Source organism: Abramis brama (assembly GCF_963993115.1).
Source record: "Abramis brama genome assembly, chromosome: 21".
In the NCBI taxonomy this organism is placed as follows: Eukaryota; Metazoa; Chordata; class Actinopteri; order Cypriniformes; family Leuciscidae; genus Abramis; species Abramis brama.
Window position 1 is genome coordinate 6,489,648 of NC_139983.1, and position 6,000 is coordinate 6,495,647.

Below are 6,000 nucleotides of genomic sequence, written 5' to 3' on the forward strand. Positions count from 1 at the left end.
GCCTGTTCTTCGGCAATGATCTCCTCTGCTTGCGGTCTCAGTCTGTTTAGTAAGATTTTCAGCATCACTTTACTTGGGTGGCTGATCAGACTAATGGTGCGGTAATTTTGGCATAGCTGAAGGTTGCCTTTCTTCGGGAGGGTAATTATCAAAGATTGAGTCCATGGTGTAGGCCATTCACCTGTTTGCCAGATTTTATTGCAGATATTCCATAATGTATCTATCATGGCCTCTCCATCTGCTTGAACCAGTTCTGCTGGAATGTTATCCACTCCTGCAGACTTCCCTTTTTGTAATGATTTTACTGCTGCTTCAACTTCTTCTCGAAGGATAAGAGGGTTGTCGATGTTAGTTGGTGGAGGGACATTCAGCACCTCAGTATGTCCTGTGGCTCTGTGAGTATACAATTCGGAACAGTACTCTGTCCATCTTTTAAGGATATCCTGTTCTTCTGTCAGACATTTCCCTTCTTTATTTTGGATGGTATTGGTTCGCCCTTGTGTTGTACTTGTCAGATCTTTCACAAGTTGGTAGGCTTTCTTGCTGTTGTTTTTCTGTAAACTTCCTTCTATGTCTTTGCATTGTTCTTCAGTCCAGGTCTCCTTTGCCTTTTTCATACTTTTCTTAACTTGCTGATTGATTTCTCTGTAATGTCTTACCCCTTCAATCTCGTTTTTCTTACACTTGAGTTCTCTGCGTTTGTTGCATAACTCCAGTATGTCCTCTGTGACCCAGGGCTTCTTTGTTGGCTGGTATTTTCCAAGAATGTCATTTGCTGTTTCAGTCACAGCTGTGTTGAAGGTGCTTATCATTGTGTCTACCTCCGTATCCTGATTGTCAGCAAGGGCGAGAAGTGGAGCAAATTTCCCTCTGATCATTGCTTGGAAATTTTCCGCTATGCTTGTGTCATTGAGTTTGTCAAGGTTAAATCTAATCCTTATGCTGCCCTGTTTCTTAGTCTTCTTGAGATGGAGTCTGAAGGTCATCATCACAAGATCATGGTCGCTTCCTATGTCGGCTCCTGGAAAGCTCCTGGTCTTCGCAATGTTAACACTAGTCTGGAAACGACGCTTGACCATGATGTAATCAATCTGGTTGTGGTACTTCCCTCCTGGGCTATGCCATGTCCACCTTCTGGATGCCTTGTGTGGACCAAATGTGTTTACCAGCCTTAGATCGTTGTAACTGGCGAATTCCAGGAGCCTTAGACCTCTCTCGTTGGTTTCAGTGTTGCAGTATTGGCCACATATCCCTTTCCAGTTCTTACATGCATCATCACCTATTTTGGCATTTCAATCGCCCTGTACTACAATGATGTCTTTATTAGACGTTTGGTCTATGACTTTTTGCAGTTGATCGTAGAAGTCTTCCACTTCTTCATCTTCATAATCAGATGTTGGGGCATACGCCTGGATGATGGTGATGTTGAAAGGTGATGCCTTCAGACGGATGGTAATAAGTCGACTGGAGACTGGTCGACAACCCATGACAGCATTCACGGTGTCTTTGTGAACGAGGAATCCAACTCCTTGCTCATGTTTGTCTTTGTTGCCACTAAAGTAGAGTATGTGGCCATCTGGGGTCGACGTTTCCCCGAAATTTTTCCAGCGTACCTCACACAGTCCAAGGATGTTCCATCAGTATCTTTTCATTTCATGTGTTAATTCTTCTAATTTCCCTGCTGTTCTCAATGTTCTTACATTCCATGTGCCAATTGTGATGTCATCCCTGGCACGTAGATGTTTTGGTCCATCGGTCTCACTCTTAACACCCCCGTCCTGGTGGACAACAACTGGAGGCGCGGTCCTTTTTCCGGGCGACGACCGAGCCGGTATGAATTGAGTAGTGGTTGTCATTTTTCATGTGGTGTGTCTTGGGCAATGTCGCATGGCAGAGCCCATCCCTCTCCATGCCAGACCACAGCCGATATCCTCCTACTAGGTGGCTCGCCCTGGTCTCGAACACGTAGTCGTTGAGATCCTTAGAAGATCTTCTTCCGCCTTGGCCGGTAACCTGTGTCATGAAGGTTCTTCGCCCTGTGATGCCGTGTTAACATCACCCCCTCACATGGTTTAGCACGCCTGCTGAGGCGAGGTCCCGGGGTGTGGCGCTTGGAGCCATCATGTGAGAGTTTGGAGGATGGAGGAGGACCGCTATGCCTGTCCTTCCTACAAGTAGGAAGCAGCAGCCAGACTACAGTGGTGTTATCTCTCTCCAGAGCCCCCTACACCCCCAAATAAGTTTATTAAAATAAGACCCAGTCAGCTCGCCCATTAAAATAAGTTTATTAAAAGAATTGTTATCCATATACAGCACCTGCTGCAGTATTTAAATTGCGGGACATTCTAAAATGCTCAAAATGAAAAACACTTAAAGTGCCTAAAATGTACTAAATGTAAATGTACTAAAACAGTGATATTACATGATCAAATTTATTATACTCCTTATTGATGATGCATACTACAGGTGAGTAGATGAGCCCAGAATATAAACGCAACGTGCTCAGTGGTTAAGCGTTTTTAATTTACATATATTTACATATATTTTATAATTACAATTAAATTTGTATAACTTCTTTTAATCTAAAAATAAGAAAGTATACTTAGTCTACTTTTTATGTACTCAGAAATATATTTCATGGACTTCTCATAAATATACTTAAAATTGCACTTAAGTATACTTGGTCTATTGAAAGAAATGTATAAGTATATTTGGCCAAACTTGTAATTTTGATCAAGATATTCTTTAAAATAGTATTCTAAGTATACTTGGCTTGTAGTTATGTTTACTCTTTTGATTGAGTAGCCCATTAAATACTTTATTTCCACATCCAGTGGTTCCCTATCAGTCAGTCAGGTTCGAAGTTAATGATCAGTGACTGACGAATTGGGATGTTGAGGTCGAGACTAAGATATCTTGAAAAGGGTGGAGTCCCCTCTGCTATTCCCCAATCTGGTTCTGCTGGTGGCCAACAGAGGGCCTCATTGGTTAATACACAAGGTGACCTGAGGATCACAGTGGGAGTTTCCCTACCGGGCCAGTCCCCACATGCCCCCCCACTCGTCTTTTCCATCGCAGGCTGTGGAGCTTCCGGTAGTGATCGCTGGCCTTTCTCAGGGGTTCCCAGCATATTTTTCGGGGCTCCGGCAGAAGACCGGATGTCGATCTCCCCATCGGACGGCGGGTTTGAGTCATCTGGAGATGATGATTCGGCTGCATTGCCCCCTTCGGGGACAGTAGCGTTGTCTGAGTGAGATCCAGAACTGATGGCCATGCTTGCCCGGACAGCTGCGAGTGTCGGGCTCGAGTGGAACCCTCCACCGTGTCCCGAACCTTCGCGGCTGGATTTTTGGTATCTCGGGGCGGGCCGTGCTGAACAGAACCGTCCCGCTCCAGCCTTTCTTCCTGGAAGTGCATGAGGAGGTAACAAAAATGTGGAAGGCACCTTTTACTGCCCGAAGCCATCCTTCTGACTCCACTGCTCTCACTACCGTCGATGGTGGAGAGGCCAAAGGGTATGTGGATATCCCAGAGCGTGCAGTTAAGGTGCAGTTATGCCTGCAAAGTGCTAACACCTGGCAGGGTTGTCCACACCACCCATCCAAGGCCTGTAAGCTCACGGCCAAGGCTTACAGTGCATGCCATGCATGCCATGGCCCTCCTGCAGGTATATCAGGCCAAGGTACTCAAAGACATGCAGGAGGGTAGTGCTGACCCCGGGTTGATGCAGGAACTCTGTGTGACGAATCGACATCCGGTCCCTGGGGCAGGCGATGTCCACGGTAGTGGTCCAGGAGCGCACCTATGGCTAATCCTGGCTGAGATAAGGGATGCCGACAAGGTTCACTTTCTCGACTCCTCCATCTCTCAGGCAGGCCTATTCGGCGACGCTGTCGAGAACTTTGCCCAGCAGTTCTCGGCAGTGCAGCAGCAGACAGAGGCGATCAAGCACATCCTGCCCCGACGTGATGCTGCTGCCAACACCCGTCTGTCTGGGACGATCCCTCCGCCTGCTCGTCGCCGAGGGTGGCCTCTACATCAGCTCCGTCTCGCGGCCACAGCAGCAGCCTTCACCCAGGCCACAACGTCGAGCTCCCCGCAGGAAGGTGATGCCACCTGTCTCAGGCAACGGGCAACTCAGAGAGAGAGGGAGCTGCTCTTCAGGAGATGATGAAGACACCGCTCCTTCCCGCCAGACGGAGAATTCTTTGTTCCAGTTTGTGTTCTGCCGCTGGTATCAAGGCCAGCTGTACACAAAACCTAAACAAAAAAACTATTTACTCAATCTCTGGGTTACAGTTGACAGTCATAGACCCAATGCCTTGCCTCTCTCACCCCTCTCTTCTTCTTTCACCAACAGGCAGGACAATGCAATTTGAGGACGTAACACCTTCTCACAAATCTCTGGCCACCCCAATTCAGTTTGCCCGGTGTCCACACAGATTCAGCAGGGACGTGGGACATGGTGCTCTCCCACCTCAGCCGTCTGGGGCTTCGGGTCAACTGGGAAAAGAGAAAACTCTCCCCCGTGCAGACATTGCAAACTCGGTTGCTATCACTGCACGTCTCACAGACGAGCACGCTCAGACTGTGCTGAATTGCTTGAATACTTTCAGGGGCAGGACAGCAGTTCCACTGAAAATGTTTCAGAGGCTCCTGGTGCATATGGCATCTGCAGCTGCGATCAGGCCGCTCAGATTGATTCATATGAGACCGCTTCAGTGCTGGCTTCACGACCGAGTTCCGAGATGGGCATGGCACCTCGACACACACCAAGTGGAAATCACTACGGTCTCTTTCAGCCCGTGGTCGGACCTTTTTTTTCTACGGGCAGGCGTTCCCCTAGAACAAGTGTCCAGGCATGTTGTTGTCTCAACATATGCCTCCAACACGGGCTGGGGTGCTGTGTGCGATGGGCAAGCAGCTTCGGGTCCCTGGACAGGACCCCACCTGCATTGGCATATCAATTGCCTAGAGTTGCTAGCAGTAGTTGCTGCGGTGGCAAGCATGTACTGGTCCACATGGACAACACTTTGTTTATTGCATACATCAACCAGCAGGGTCGTCTACACTCCCGTAGTATGTCACATCTTGCCCGCCATCTCCTCTTGTGGAGTCAGAAGTGACTCAGGACGCTTCGTGCAGTTCACATCCTGGGCTAGCCCAATCGTGCAGCCGATGAGCTCTCACGACAGCATACTTCCAGGGAAGAGTGGCGACTCCACCACTGGACAGTCCAGCTTATATGGGACAACTTTGGACTCGCTCAGCTAGACCTGTTTGTGACTTCAGAGTTGACCCATTGCCAGTTGTACAATTCTCTGACCTGGGGGACCCTCGGCACAGATGCACTGGCACACAGCTGGCCCCGGAGCCTACGCATATATGTGTTTCCCCCAGTGAGCCTACTCACGCAGACTCTGTGCAAGGTCAAGGAGGACGAAGAGCAGTTCTTGTTGGTTGCGCGTTATTGGCCCACCTGAACCTGGTTCCCAGAACTCTTGCTCCTCGTGACAGCCCTCTCTGGCGCATTCCCCTGAGGAGGGACATTCTTTCTCAGGGACAGGGCACCCGCATCCAGATAGTTTAAGTGACCTACCCCCAGCGGTAGTAGACACTATCACTTCAGCGAGAGCTCCCTCTATGTGGCAGTCCTACACTTTGAAGTGGAACGTCTTTGATGATTGGTGTTCTTCTCGTGGAGAGGACCCCGTAGATGCCCATCAATGTCATGCTTTTTAGGGATGTCCCGATCCGATCACGTGATCGGAAATCGGGCCCGATCACGTGGTTTCAGACTCGATCGGAATCGGACGTTACCTCCCGATCAGGACTCGGATATATATGTATATATATTCTTATTATTATTTAACACATCTATAGTTATGCGGTGGCACAGAGTTACGCCGGGTTTCACACTGCACGCGTTAGCAGAGCGTAAGCAGCGCAGGAGCAGTGCATATGGTGAGCAGGAGGTGGCCTCTACATCAGCTCCGTCTC